The 16,548-nt window shown below is 43.8% G+C and overlaps 1 pseudogene; it reads left to right on the forward strand.

Moving 5' to 3' along the window:
• Nucleotides 1–4,427: 4,427 nt before the first annotated feature.
• LOC142861057 (constitutive coactivator of PPAR-gamma-like protein 2 pseudogene) lies at nucleotides 4,428–5,501 on the forward strand (annotated as a pseudogene).
• Nucleotides 5,502–16,548: the final 11,047 nt, after the last annotated feature.

Genomic DNA, 16,548 nt, shown 5'->3' on the forward strand with positions numbered 1-16,548 from the left:
TAGAATATTATTCCATGCGAAACTAAGCTTCGTATATGAAGGAGAAATAAAAACATTCTCACACAAGCAAAGGCTCAGAGAATTCACCAAGACAAGACCAGCCCTACAAGAAGTACTTAAAACAGCATTATGCACGGAACATCATAATAATAACCCTCGAATATAAAAAAACCCAAACCCAAAGATATTAAAGGCCAGATATTACAATGGCTCAAGACAGAAATCATAGCAACAACATCCAACCCAACAGAATGATCAGTAATCTACCTTACCTATCAGTTCTCTCAATAAATGTGAATGGCTTAAACTCTCCACTCAAGAGACATAGGCTGGCTGAATGGATAAGAAAATACAGGCCAAGTATATGCTGTCTTCAGGAAACACATCTAACCTGCAAGGATGCATATAGACTAAAAATAAAAGGGTGGAGATCAATATTCCCAGCAAATAGAAGCCAAAAGAAGGCTGGTGTGGCAGTTCTAATTTCAGACGATTTAGTTTTTAAACCAACAAAAGTAGTAAAAGACAAAGAGGGTCATTATATAATGGTGAAGGGCACAGTCCAACAAGAAGAGATAACAATTTTAAATATATATGCACCCAACTTAGGTGCACCCAGATTCATAAAGCAAACCTTACTGGAGCTAAGCAAATGGATTAATACCAACTCCATAATCGCCGGAGATTTCAACACCCCACTGACGGCACGAGACAGATCCTCCAAACAGAAAATTAATAAAGAAATAATGGACTTAAACAAAACTCTAGAACAATTGGGTCTGACAGACAACTACAGAACATTCTACCCAAAATCCACTGAATATATGTTCTTCTCATCAGCTCACGGGACATTCTCTAAGATTGACCATATCCTAGGACACAAAGAAAATCTCAAGAAATTTAAAAAAATAGAAATCATACCATGTACCTTCTCAGATCACAGTGGAATAAAACTAGAAATCAACCCTAACAGAAACTCACATTTCTACACAAAAACGTGGAAATTAAACAACCTCCTACTAAATGATTGCTTCGTAAATGAAGAAATCAAGACGGAAATAAAAAAGTTCTATGAAGAAAACGACAATGGAGAGACAAGATATCAACTCCTCTGGGACACAGCTAAAGCAGTTCTGAGAGGAAAGTTTATCTCCATAAATGCCTATAACCAAAAGACAAGAAGATCACAAATAGACAATCTAATGAAACGACTCAAAGAGCTGGAAAAAGAAGAACAGACCAACCCCAAACGCAGCAGAAGAAGTGAAATCAACAAGATCAAATCAGAACTAAATGAAATTGAAAGCAGGGAAGCTATTCAGGAGATTAATAAAACAAAAAGTTGGTTCTTTGAAAAAATAAACAAAATTGACGCACCATTGGCTAAGCTAATGAAAAGCAGAAAAGAAAAATCTCTAATAAGCTCCATCAGGAATAAAAAAGGAGATATCACAACTGATCCCAAAGAGATACAAGATACAATTTATGAATACTACAAAAATCTTTATGCACACAAACTGGAAAATGTGGAGGAAATGGACAATTTTCTAGAAACACACAGCCGCCCTAGGCCCAACCAGGAAGAAATAGATCCCTTGAACAGACCAATCTCAACAGCTGAAATAGAAACAGCAATTAAAAATCTCCCTAAAAACAAAAGTCCCGGTCCAGATGGCGTCACACCTGAATTTTACCATACTTACAAAGAAGAACTAGTACCTATCTTGCAGAAACTATTCCACAACATCGAGAAGAAGGGAAACCTCCCCGACACCTTTTATGAAGCGAATATTACTCTGATACCAAAACCAGGAAAGGATGCAACAAAAAAAGAAAACTACAGACCAATATCCCTCATGAATATAGATGGAAAAATTTTCAACAAAATCTTAGCGAACCGAATCCAGACACTTATCAAAAAAATAATCCACCACGACCAAGTGGGCTTCATCACAGGGATGCAGGGATGGTTCATCATACGTAAATTTATAAATGCAATTCACCACATAAACAGAAGCAAAAACAAAGACCACATGATTCTTTCAATAGATGCAGAAAAAGCTTTTGACAAAATTCAACACCCTTTCATGATACGAACACTTAAGAAAATAGGCATAGAAGGGACATACCTAAAAATGATACAAGCCATATATGACAGACCCATAGCCAACATCATACTGAATGGGGAAAAATTGAAATCATTCCCACTTAGAACTGGAACCAGACAAGGCTGCCCACTATCTCCACTTCTGTTCAACATAGTACTGGAAGTCTTGGCTACAGCAATCAGACAGGAAAATGGAATCAAAGGTATCCAAATAGGGGCAGAAGAGATCAAACTTTCACTGTTTGCTGATGATATGATATTGTATCTAGAAAACCCCAAGGATTCAACCAAGAAACTCCTGGAACTGATCAATGAATTTAGTAAAGTCTCAGGATACAAAATCAATACACAGAAATCAGAGGCATTCATATATGCCAACAACAATCTAATTGAGAACCAAATCAAAGACTCAATTCCCTTCACAATAGCAACAAAGAAATTAAAGTACCTAGGAATATATTTAACCAAAGAGGTAAAAGACCTCTACACGGAGAACTATGAAACACTGAGGAAGGAAATAGCAGAGGATGTAAACAGATGGAAATCCATACCATGCTCGTGGATCGGCAGACTCAAAATCATCAAAATGTCTATACTACCCAAACTGATCTACAGATTCAATGCAATACCTATTAAAATCCCATCAGCATTCTTCACAGATATAGAAAAAATAATTTTACGCTTCGTATGGAACCAAAGAAGACCCCGAATATCAAGAGCAATTCTAGGCAACAAAAACAAAATGGGAGGCATTAATATGCCAGATATCAAACTATACTACAAAGCTGTAGTAATCAAATCAATCTGGTATTAGCAGAAAAACAGGAATATTGACCAGTGGAACAGATGTGAGAATCCTGATATAAAACCATCCTCATATAGCCATCTAATCTTTGACAAAGCAGACAAAAACATACGCTGGCGAAAAGAATCTCTCTTCAATAAATGGTGCTGGGAAAACTGGATAGCCACCTGTAGAAGGCTAAAATAGGACCCACACCTTTCACCTCTCACAAAAACCAACTCACGCTGGATAACAGACTTAAACCTAAGATATGAAACTATTAGAACTCTAGAGGAAAAAGTTGGAAACACTCTCCTAGACATCGGCCTGGGCAAAGAGTTTATGAAGAAGTCCCCAAAGGCAATCACAGCAGCAACAAAAATAAATAAATGGGACATGATCAAACTACAAAGCTTCTGCACAGCCAAAGAAATAGTCATTAAAGTAAACAGACAACCTACAGAATGGGAGAAAATTTTTGCATCCTATGCATCCGATAAGGGACTGATAACTAGAATATACTTAGAACTCACGAAAATTAGGAAGAAAAAATCAAATAACCCCATTAAAAAGTGGGCAAAGGACTTGAACAGAATTTTTTCTAAAGAAGACAGAAGAATGGCCAACAAACATATGAAGAAATGCTCAACATCTCTAATCATCAGGGAAATGCAAATCAAAACCACAATGAGATATCATTTAACCCCAGTGAGAATGGCCTTTATCAAAAAATCTCCAAACAATAAATGCTGGCGTGGTTGCAGAGAGAGAGGAACACTACTACACTGCTGGTGGGACTGCAAACTAGTTCAACCTCTGTGGAAAGCAATATGGAGATACCTTAAAGTCATACAAGTGAATCTACCATTTGATCCAGCAATCCCATTGCTGGGCATCTACCCAAATGATCCAGTGACACTCTACACAAAAGACACCTGCACTCGAATGTTTATAGCAGCACAATTCATAATTGCAAGGCTGTGGAAACAGCCCAAGTGCCCATCAATCCAAGAATGGATTAATAATATGTGGTATATGTATACCATGGAGTACTATTCAGCTCTAAGAAACAATGGTGATATAGCATGTCTTATATTTTCCTGGTTAGAGCTGGAACCCATACTACTAAGTGAAGTATCCCAAGAATGGAAAAACAAGCACCAGATCTATTCTCCAGCAAACTGGTATTAACTGAGTAGCACCTAAGTGGACACATAGGTACTACAGTAATAGGGTATTGGGCAGGTGGGAGGGGGGAGGGGGGCGGGTATATACATACATAATCAGTGAGATGTGCACCATCTGGGGGATGTTCATGATGGAGACTCAGACTTTTGGGGGGTGGGGGGGAAATGGGCATTTATTGAAACCTTAAAATCTGTACCCCCACCATGGTGAAGACGAGGCTATATGGCTCCTGGAGGTGGATGGAAGAGTCTTCACCCTTTCTGAATAGGTGAAGAGCGGCTGGAGAGGACAAGGAGAAATGACTAGAACTCTCATCGATTTTATTCTTTCAGCCTCTGCAGAGTATGGTCTGCCTCACCCCTCCTCTCCTCCCAAATCAAGTTTGTGATCCCCTCCCTACACCGCCCCGCCCTCATTCCCTCGCTCCCTCACCCCTCCCCTTGAGAGTCCTTTTCCCGCCCCCCTCGTCCCCCGTGGAGTGTGCACGTGCCCGCCCCCTGATTCGCGCCCAGATCGCCGCCTAGCTTGCTTGTGCAGCCGCTGTCTCATCTATACACCGACGAAGCATGGGTGTCCAGGGCTTCCAAGAGTTCCTGGAGAAGCGCTGTCCCGGTGCCGTGGTGCCCGTGGACCTCCTTAAACTCGCACGCACTGTCTCGCGCCAGCAGCAGCAGCAGCAACAGCACCTGCATCGCCAGCTGCCACCGACAGCAACCCTAGCGCCAGGGGCTCCGCGCCTCTGCAACCGCCTCTCCGGCCGGCTGCCTTGGGTTCCTGTTCGGGGGGCGCGGGGCCGACTCGCCATCATCACCCTGCTCACCACTTCCACCACCACGGCCAGGCGCAGCCCAGGCTGCACTCGTCGCCCCCTCCGCCGCTGGGGGCCCGGGTGCTGGTTCATGCAGGCTCTGCGCTGCCGCGGCTGTATGGCGGCTACCAGACGGATTGGGTGTGTGGCGGCCAATGGAACGCCATGCTGGGCTACTTGTCAGCGCTGTGCCAGGCTTGTGCCTATCCCGGCGGCGACGGCCTGGAGCTCGTGGTCATGTCCCCTGGGGGCCTTTGGCAAGGACCGGCTGGCCGAGTGGGGGCGTTGGTGCCAGGCTGAGCGGCAGACAGCACAACTGATTGTTGGACACGTGGGCAACAAGGGCACCCCTCCACCACGGGCCTGGTTCCTGCCACCGGCCTGCCTGAGCCACTGCGTGAGGCTAGCGCTCATCCGCTTCCGGGTCAAGGTAGAGTAGAGGTTTACCGCCAAATTTGAAAATGAAAACATCAAGAATGAAGAAAGGTGACATAATATTTTCCAAAAAAGGCAATATTCTTCTCCTAGCATGGAAAGACAAGCAGGTTGTCTGAATGATATCAACGATCCATGACACTTCTGTCTCAACAACAGGAAAAAAAAATAGAAAAATGGGAGAGAATATTGTAAAACCTGCCTGCATCAAGGAATACCATGCCCACAAGAAAAGTGTTGACCGTGTGGATCAATTCCTTTCGTGTTGTTCCATTCTAAGGAAAAAAGTAGTGCTGCACCTTATGAACTGTGGACTTTTCAATTCATTTAGAGTGTACAACGTACTCAATCCACAAGCAAAAATGAAGTATAAACAGTTTCTGCTATCGTTGGTGAGAGACTGGATAACGGATGACAATAATGAAGGCTCTCTGGGACCAGAGACAAATCTGTCCAGCCCTTCCCCTGGGGGTGCAAGGAGAGCACCTTGTAAAGATCCACCCAAAAGGTGGTGAGGTGATACGAAGCAGCATGAACCTGCGTGTATTCCAGAAAGTGGAAAGAAAACATTTCCTGCGAGAGCCTCCAGAGTTTGTGCCGCCCATGGAAAAAGGAGCGAATCTAGATACTTTTGTACATTTTGTTTGGTCCCTCTTCATAGAGGAAAATGTTTTATGCAGCACCGTACGTTAAAAAAGTACTAGGAACTTTAATTGTTTAATTAGTTGTTTGTTTTTGTAAATAAAAGTATTATAATTATTGAAAAACAACACCTAAAGTGCATTATGATCTGTAGTTATGATGATTTAAATAACGTGCAGTTTGCCAAAAAATGTGCAGTCCCTGGCATATGTCTTAGAGATTTCTATGCGGTACGAAATGTGTTAAATGCATATAAATTGATTCAAATTGTAAATTGAATTGTCAAACTCTGTTACCCAGAAGTAAGTTTACAGCTGCTTAGCAATACATTTACAGAATATATTCCCCTTTAGTGGTAGTAATAATTGCTACTCCATGGGCTTGGTACCTTCCATATATTCATTATGTCATTTAATCCTCACAATCATCCATCAGGATAGAGTTTAATCTCTATTTTTTTATAGCTAAAATAGAAATAGGCTCATCATAGTCACTGGCCCAACGTTGCACTGCTGGAATGTGGTTGGCCCAAGATTTGAACCTAAATATATTTGGTACCATATTTAACATATCTTAAAACAGTATAGTTGCATTTTTATAGTTGTATTTTAGTAACTTTTTGCAGAACAAAAAGTATTTAGTTTGTGTGTGGTATAATGGCTAACTGCACAGACCTTGGAGCCAGACTGTCTGGGTTTAAATCCCCATCCTTCTGTCTACTAGTTATGTAAGCTTGGACAAGTTAACTTCTCTGTGCTTCAATTTCCTCATCTGGAAGATGAGGATAATATTTATGTCATAGCTTTTGTTGTGAGTATGAAATGATTTACTGTAAGTAATGTGCTTAGAACATTATATGGCACATTGTAAATGACATATAAATACCAGTTACTATTATTATTATTTTTTGAGACAGAGTCTCACTCTGTTGCCCGGGCTAGAGTGCCATGGCATCAGCCTAGCTCACAGCAACCTCAAACTCCTGGGTTCAGGCAATCCTTCTGCCTCAGCCTCCCGAGTAGTTGGGACTACAGGCATGTACCACCATGTCCGGCTAATTTTTTTCTATATATTTTTAGTTGACCAATTAATTTCTTTCTATTTTTAGTAGAGACAGGGTCTCGGTCTTGCTCAGGCTGATTTCAAACTCCTGACCTTGAGCGATCCTCCCACCTTGGCCTCCCAGAATGCTAGGATTACAGGCGTGAGCCCAGTTACTGTTATTTTAACCAAAATATCTTGTGTGCCAAATAGCTTGGACATTGATCGTCTCACTCTCATGCTTTAAGTTAGCATAGCATGGGCATGAAGTGTACTGCCTATCATTCTTTAGCCTCATTTCACCCCATTTTTTGTATCAGGATGAGAAGTGCTTTTCAGTTCAATTAATATTTTTGAGTACCTACTCTGTGCCAGAAATTGTTAAGTACTATGAACAATGGAATTCATTCATTCAACCAATATTTATTTGGGTGGCTACTGTGTGCCAGGCAAAGTTCAAGATTGTGAGGATACAGCAGTAAATAAAACAGATTTCCGACCTCGTGAGTCTTATATTCTAATGGAGAAGACAGATAGTAAAGAAGATAAGTAGACAAATATGTGGTATTTTAGGTGGCATAGTAAGTGCTGTGAAGAAAAATGAAGTAGAGAAGGATGGTTGAGGTCAGGAATACAAAGCATGGTACTCTACTGCTTCAGGAGCTCATAGTCTAATAGAGAAGTGAAATAAGAAACTACATATAGTATAAGCCCTGAGGATCATTTCTCTAGTCCTTGTCATTGGCCCAGGGACATAACCAACAGAAATGGAAGAACCAGGATTTGCCTACCAGACACCAAAACCTTTGCTCTTTCATCTGCCACATATAGGAAATTATAAAGATTATGGCAAAGATGTCAAATTGGCAGCCCTTAGGCCACATGTGGCCCATGCATATATTTTTTGCATTGGCCCAACACATTTCTTTTTTTCTTTATTTTTTGAAAGAACTCCATTTATTTTCATTGATCACTAGTGTTCACCAGGATCCAAAATCAAATAATGTGTTTGGACTGAATATTAAGGTGTCATCTGCTGTGTTTCCCTGAAAATAAGACCTACCTATAAAATAAGCCCTAGCAGGATTTCTAAGCATTTGCGCAATATAAGCCCTACCCAGAAAATAAGACCTAGTGATGGGCGTGGCTACGCAGCGTATCTGCACAACCCATGCATTTCATTGCGGAGCGGTAAAGAAGAGGAGCAGCCCTTCTCATCTGCCCCATTGTGACAGCTACTATCCCAGAGGTGACCAGAAAGGTGCGGGCAGCCCCACCAACAAGGTCGGCTCCCCCTGTCAGGTCCCTGCCATCCTGTGCGTGCTGCAAGCTGAGGCTTTGAGGGGAAAATAACACGTTCCCTGAAAATAAGCCATAGGGTGTCTTCTAGAGGAAAAAAATAAATATAAGACCCTGTCTTATTTTCAGGGAAACACAATCATTGAATGAGTTGAGTGATTTTTGTTTCCTGCTGCTGTTTAATTTGCATTATATGAACATATTTCTTAACAAGTTTGAATTTGTCGCCAACTTTTAAAAATTGTGAAATATTGCAAAAAAGTCTGACACTTTCCAGCTACTCTTGAAATGTCAAATCCTCTGGCAATACTGATTGCCTCCTTTTGTGAGCCACATGGTCTTTATTTATTGGGCTCTATCATTCCATGGTGTCTCCCTGGCAGAGAGATCAAGTGCCACTTGTCATTCATGGTGGACATCTTCTGCAATGGCTCCCAGTGATTCCTGCCTCCTGATATTCACACCCTGTATAATCTCCTTGTGTCCCTTTGTGTGGGCTGGACCTAAATAATGACTTGCTTCTCATGAGGAGACTACAACAAAAGCGATGGGATGTCACTTTCAAGGTTAGGTTATAAGAAACTGCGACTTCCATCTTGTTTGCCCACGTGTTCTCTCTCTCTCTCTCTCTCTCTCTCACTCGCTCTTCTTGCTTGATCACTCCGATGAAGCAAGCTACCATGTTGTGAGCTACCCTATGGAGAGGCCCACAGAACAAGAAACTGAGGGCAGCCTCTGACCAACAGCCAGTGAGAAACTGAAGCCCTCAGTCCAACAACCTGCAAGGAACTGAATCCTGCCAACAGCTACATGAGTGAGCTTGGAAGCAGATCCTTCCCTAGTCAAGCCTTGAGATGACTACAACCCTGGCTGACACCCTGACTGCAGCCTGTGAAAGACCCTGAGCCAACGGAACCAGCTAAGACATGCCCACAGATAGTAGGAGATAATAAATATTGTTTTAAGCCACTATGTTTTTGAACTAATGTATTACACAGAAATAAACACCATTGATTGTTGTGCTTGTAAAAAAAAAAATCTGTACCCCCATAATATGCCGAAATAAAAAAAAAAGAAAAAAACTAGTCATTTATTTGATTTAAATAAATCCCCAAATAATATCAGTGAATTTGGCTGGTTAAAAATAGCATTTAGAAAAAAAAACACTCAAAACTGAAGAATGTAGGTCTACTATGAAAGAGAGGAGCCCCTGTATTCTGATTTAGATGAAGAAAATATATTTAATTGGTCTCAGGTGTGTGTGTATGTCTGCCTACTAAAATATTTCTTGTTATTGCTCTTTTGTTAACAATCCAGGATGTGATAAATTAAGCCCATCCATTTAAAAAAAATATCTGATATAATAATTCTTTCACCTCCTTGGCATTGTTAGAGGAGAATGAATTGTTGCTACATATAAAAGGTTTTTGTTTTTTTTCTATGATATGTTTCTTTTTCCATTTTGGTGACAATTTCACAGAGATCTTTGATTTTTGGAGATTTTAGTGACTTTTGGTATTAAAAAAAAACATATATCAGACATCCCATTTGTATAAGGTTTCAAGTCTAAGAATATAACACAAAAACAGAAAAGTAAGCCATAATTGGCTAATGGTGACCCTTAGATATTCCCAAAATGGAAAGATGAATCATTTTCTTAAATGACAATGAGAAACGAGATCTAGCCCATTTCCAATCTCAAGCTCTCTTACTTTCACCACTCCACTCATCACACATGTATGCATACAAAAGAGAGAGGGGAAAAAACTTTTTTCCCCTTTTATTTCATTATATTATGGGGGTGCAAATATTGTTAGGGTTACATATTGCCCCTGCCACCTCTCCCCACCCCTTGCCAGAGCTTCAAGCGTGTCCAACCCCCAGGTGGTGCACATCACACTCATTACGTAAGTATACACCCTCCCCCTCCTCTTTTCTCCCCCCTGCCCATCACCCAATAAAAGTTGAGGGTTTTATTTTTGACATTTTGGTTACATTGTATATGTTTGTCTCTCCCTAGGAAGGGTTAGAGGTATTCCCTTCCCCCCACAATGCTTGCCACATCCCTAGGATGTGGGTCTCCCCCTGCCCCCAATCCCTAGTGAATACTACCACCATTTGAGCACCATAGTTTTAATCAGTCAGCACCAATTTGACGGCAAGTAGATATGGAGCCTATTTTCCTGATCTTGTGTTGCCTCACTTTGGATAATGGGCTTAAGCTTAATCCAGGATAGCATAAACGGTGCTAGCTCACTGTCGTTTGTTAGAATTGAGTAATATTCCATTGTGAACATATACCAAATTTTAATAATCCAGTCATGAATTGATGGGCACTTGGGTTCTTTCCATGACCTTGCAATAGTGAATTGTGCTGCTGCTATAGTTGAGATTTGCAGGACTGCGAGACAGAGAGACAGAGTCACTGGAGGCTGTAATTATCAAAAGGAGTTTTATTGTCTAGTTCGAGCTAGGGTCTGAGCCCCCAGAGTGCCCAGTGGCCTCTTCTTCGGCCATGGACCTCCCCCCCTTGTGTGCTAGTGAGCCTTTTATACCTAAGCTGTTTACACACTGATCATACATCCGCCCCCACAGTGATTCTTACTTCATCCTACCCCTGATAGGCTTTAACCTGTTCCGGGTCCTAGCTGAGAGACTCCAGTTTCCGCGTTGTCTTTCTCCTCTGCATCCCATAATGTACTCATAATGCCTTGTGGTTAGCAAGCAAGCAGTAAACAGAAGCTGGAAGGTGTCCGTTGTCCTAATAGCCCAGTATCTTACATTCCCCCCTTTCTCTTGGTTCTTACGAGCATTCTTGCTCGTATCCAGTATCTTGTATCTCTTCTGTTCCTAAGCTGTTTTCTTTAAGACTCACCCTTTGGTATTGCTGCTGCAGTATCATTAACTGCACAGTATTTATTCGTTCCTTTATGAAGGTGACTAACCTGTTTAGAATACATGGCCCAAAGGTGAGGATGAGCATGAGCACTATTAGAGGCCCCAACAAGGTAGATAGCAGGGTAGTTAGCCACGAGGAACTGTTGAACCATGACTCAAACCATCCTTGTTGTTGCTCACGCTCTCGTTTTCACCGTGTAAGTCCTTCTCTGATCTTAGCCATGGATTCTCTGACTATCCCAGTATGGTCTGCATAGAAGCATTACTCCTCTCCTAGGGCTGTACATAGACCCCCTTGCTGGAGAAATACTAAGTCCAGCCCCCTCCGGTTCTACAGCACTACTTCAGACAGCGAAGTTAGGGATTTTTCTAAATGGGAGATGGACTCCTCAATTCTGGCTATGTCTTCATCTATGGCGGCCCTTAAGTTATTGAACCCCCTGTGCTGCCCTGCCAAGTATGAGATACCTGTCCCTGCTCCTATTGCCCCCAGGCCAAAAAGAGTAGCTAAGGTTATTGCTGTGAAAGTTTCCCTTTTTTTACAATTAAGTTGGAGTCCTTTCCTCCTCTGGTCCAAGCAGCATAGACGCTGTCTTCTTGATGATAGATGACCTTAGGGAACACTAGTACCATAATGCAGTATTCTTCAGACTCACTGAAAACTGATAGGCTTAGGCAGGGGGTTAGGCCTGCCTTTGAACAGATCCATCACCCGTTGAGTGCTAGGACCAGCCATTTTATTTCACTGGTCCGGTCTATGGTAGGGTGAACCTTGGCACAAAACTGCATGTGGCTAGTGGGCACCTTTCCTATGCAGGTTCCATTTCTGGTGATTGTTGGAAGAGTCAGTCCCGGTCCCTTGTGGTCCCATTTACAAAACTTGAGAATTTCTTCTCCTGACTGGCTAAAGGGGGTAGCTACTTCCACTGCTTCATAGAAAGGAGGTCTGATATCATAACATAACCAGCACGCCTCGGTGAGGGCTGGTTCAGTATGGTTTAAAGTCTCATATGCCGCTGTCAGCATGTTCTATAGGGAGTCCTCTGTTCCTTCTGCTTCGGGAGTGTTCTGACCTCTAGGGATGACCTGACTTACAGTTTCTGCCCTGGCGAGTTGTGGAGAGGAGACAGTTGGTTGTGGGATTGGTCTGTTCTGCTTTTTCCTTTTTGCCTGTACCTCTGGGTTAGGCCCTACAGCGCCCGAGATGGGAGCCACTTTTAGTTTGTATTAAAAGCCACTTTTAATTTGTATTACGGAGCAGAGATATAGCCTTTGATAGAGGCATATTCCCCAGGACAGTCCTCACATCCATCTTTTATCTTTCTTTCCCTCTTCTGTAAATTTTACCTGTATCAGGTTACAGTCTCTGGCATACCTATCTCTAGTACATAGGACATAGGACATTTTAATGAAAAAAGGTTGTACCTGCCATTTCCACTCCCCGTCATTTGTGGTCACACACCACCATTTGGCACAATAATAACTTCCAATACCCCCACACTGACGGTTTTCCTGAGGGGGCCGGAATCCTGGACAGGCATAAAACACATTCCGGCTCATAGAGGTCCATTCCACGTCTTCCCTCCATGGTCCAGTTACCCAAGAACTGCGGATTGGGGCAGCAGCGGGGCCTCCCTAGGATAGCGCTACTGTCTGTGCCAGCTTTTCTAGGGGACTAACTTTTTCTAAGTTGAAATATAAATCTGGCCACCAGGTGTTTAGTGGCTCTGCCCTTGAGGTGCTGTTATATACCTCATGGGTTTCTAAGTTAGTTATTTCCCATGTAAGTCTATATGGCAGATGTGGATTCTTATTATTAATTACAACTGCAAAACTTTGGTCCAAGAGCAAGATATCCATGATGCACTTGCATGTGAAACATAGAACAATGCCAAACCCCATCTTTGCAGCTTAGTCCAAATCTTTGGGGTAATTAGTCCCAGTCCGAGTTCTAGAAGGGCAATCAGCAGTTCTACCAGAATCTGAGTCAATAGTTTCGTTTACTCCGCAGACGTCACATGGGTCAGCCTGGTCTTTAGTGGATTTGTGAGGTCTGCTGTCACCCTTCACTCGTCCTGCTGTTGCTTCTGCTCGTCATCACCAGCCAGTTTCACGTGGGAGTAGTGGATGCAGGTTGCTACCCCATCAAACTTAAGAGCAGTGGGGGTAACAAGAATTATTTGAAAGGGTCCTCTCCATTTAGGCTCTAGGGTTTTACTGTTATGCCATTTTACCCACACCCAATCCCCTGGCTGATGATGGTGATACAAGTGTTTAATACTCTCGCTCCTTGGCCCAGTTGTCTGGTAGATGGCCTGGAGGGCTGGCCATACTTGGCTATGAACGCGTTGCAGAGCTTGTACAGCCTGCAGTACCTCTCTAGGGTGTTCCGGGAGAGCCTCAGGGCTCACCCTGGGGATTATAGGCAGAGGGGTACCATACACAATCTCAAAGGGGGTTAAGCCCAAATGGTAAGGGGTGTTCCGGGCTCGGAACAGGGCAAAGGGAAAGAGGGTCACTCAGTCTCTGCCAATCTCTAGGACCAATTTAGTTAAGGTCTCCTTTAGGGTTCTGTTCATTCTTTCTACCTGCCCTGAGCTCTGGGGATTATATACACAATGTAACTTCCAATCTGCCCCCAATGATCGGGCTAGCCCTTGACTGACCTGACTTGTGAAGGCTGGCCCATTGTCAGATCCTATGCTTTCCAGTAGCCCGCACCTGGGAATTATTTCTTCCAATATATATATATATATATATATATATATATATATATATATATATATATATATATTGCTACTGTTAAGGCAGTCTCTCCTTTAGTAGGAAAAGCTTCTACCCACCCTGAGAAAGTGTCTACCATGACAAACAAATACCTGCACCCATATTTTCCGGGTCTTACCTCTGTGAAGTCTATTTCCCAAAATAATCCTAGTTGCCTTCCCCGCTCCCTGGTACCTGCATGGGTTCCTCTGATCCTCCCCGGCTGCATGACCTGGCAGACACAGCAGTTATGGACAATGACTTCTGCTATCTTTCCTTGTGATTTGAATCCACTGTAGCATCTTCCTTTTTCCCAGATGCGTCGTCTGGTGCAAGTGTCCTAGTAGGTGGTTCCCCAAGGCTTCAGGAACTACTAGGCGGTGCTCTCCATCTTGGAGCCAACCATCCTTACTCTGTGTCGCTTGCAGTATTTCTTTGGCCCAGTTTATGTCCGTGCTGGAATAATCCGGTTGGGGGGGGCATCTTTCCCATCCCAGGAGGTGGAAAGCTCAATTATAGAATATTCATTAGTGCTGGTTCCTCTGCAGCCCTTTTTGCTTCAGCGTCTGCAGCCCAGTTGCCCTGGGCTTGAAGAGAATCCCCCTTCTGATGTCCTGGAATGTGGACTACTGCCACTGCTTTTGGCAACAAAATGGCTTCTAGCAGCTGAAGTATTTCAGGCTTATGTTTGATTTCTCTGCCCTCTGCCATGATGAAATCTCTCTCTATATAGAGGGCTCCATGTATGTGTACTGTCCCAAAGGCATAGCGACTGTCGGTGTATACAGTCAGCCTCTTTCCTTGGGCCCGGTGGAGGGCCTCTGTCAATGCCACCAGTTCCACCTTCTGGGCTGATGTCCCCTGTGGGAGACATTATGCCCAGATAAGATTACCTTGCTCATTTACTATTGCCACCCCAGCATGCCTGTGTCCATCCCGGATGAAGCTGCTCCCATCGGTGAACTAGGTCAGGTCGCTGTTTGGAAGAGGGCGGTCTTTTAGATCTTTCCTGGCCATCTGGGTCTCAGCCAGGATTTCAAAGCAACTATGTTCAGGTGTTTCTGTCTCAGGATCTGGCAGGAGCTTGGCCGGATTCAGGATGGCAGGAGCCCGGAACTCAATGCGAGGAGTGTCCAACCGAAGCCCCTGGTAGTGAGTCAGCCTCGCATTTGTAATCCATCGTCCTGGTGGCTGCTTCAGGATCCCCTCTATGGTGTGAGGCATGGTAATCTGCAAATACTGACCCAGGGTGAGCTTATCGGCGTCTTTGACCAGTAAGGCAGTAGCTCCCATGATTCGCAGGCAAGCCGGCCATCCCACCACTACTGGATCTAGCTTTTTTGACATGTATGCCACTGGGCACCTCCAAGGTCCTAGCGCCTGCGTGAGTATTCCCTTGGCTATTCCCTTCTTCTCGTCTACAAACAGGTGGAACTCTTTTGTGGGATCAGGGAGAGCCAGGACCGGGGCCTCTAACACAGCTGTTCTCAAGGCTCGAAAGGCACCCTCCATCTGCACTGTCCATTTCCACGCTTGCCCTGCCTTGCACCCTTCATACAAGGGCCGAGCCTTCTCTGCGAACCCCGGAATCCAGAGGCGGCAGTACCCCACTGACCCCAGGAACTCCCACACTTTCTGACATGAGGTCGAGGTGGGTATCCCAAGCACAGTCTGTTTCATTGCTTCTGTTAACCACCTTTGTCCTCCCTTAATTTTATATCCTAAATAGGTAACTTCATTCTTGCAAATCTGGGCCTTCTTGGCACTAGCCCTGTAGCCCATTTCCCCTAACACTCTGAGTAAGTCTTTGGTGCTCTCCAGGCAGGTCTGAAGGGTTGGAGCAGCTAATAGTAAATCATCTACATACTGCAGCAGGGTCACCTCTGGGTGGTTGGCACAGTACTCATCCAGGTCTTCGTAAAGGGCCTCATTGAACAAGGTGGGTGAGTTCTTAAACCTCTGTGGCAGTCTTGTCCAAGTCAGCTGCCCCTGGATCCCACTGTCTTTGTCCTGCCACTCAAAGGCAAATATTTTTGGCTGTGCGGGGCCACGGCTAGGCTGAAAAAGGCATCTTTTAAATATAGGACAGTGTACCAAATCTGCATTGGAGGAAGGGAGCTTAGTAGGGTGTAGGGGCTTGGAACCGTAGGGTGGATGTCTAGGACATGAGCGTTGACCTCCCTGAGGTCCTGCACAGGCTGATAATCATTTCCACCTGGTTTCTTCACTGGCAGCAAAGAAGTATTCCAGGCTGACTGGCACTTCCGGAGAATCCCGGCATCTAGGAGCCTTCGAATGTGGGGCGTTATTCCCACTCTAGCCTCCTGGGGCATGGGGTACTGTCTAACTTGGGCTGGCTCAGCCCCTGGTTTTAACTCAATGTATAAGGTGGTCGATGCTTTGCCCACCCTGCACCCCCTGTTTCACCCCAGGCTTTGGCAAATTTGTGGAGCCAGTGCTCTATGTCCTTTTCCTGGCCCCTCACAGGCTGGTATAGTCTATACTCATCCGTCTGTGCCAAGGTCAAGATTTGAGTGACCTGGGGGCTGCTAATAAGGTTGCCTTTATCATCAGTTATTATTA

This window comes from Microcebus murinus, chromosome X (assembly GCF_040939455.1).
Source record: "Microcebus murinus isolate Inina chromosome X, M.murinus_Inina_mat1.0, whole genome shotgun sequence".
Lineage (NCBI taxonomy): Eukaryota > Metazoa > Chordata > Mammalia > Primates > Cheirogaleidae > Microcebus > Microcebus murinus.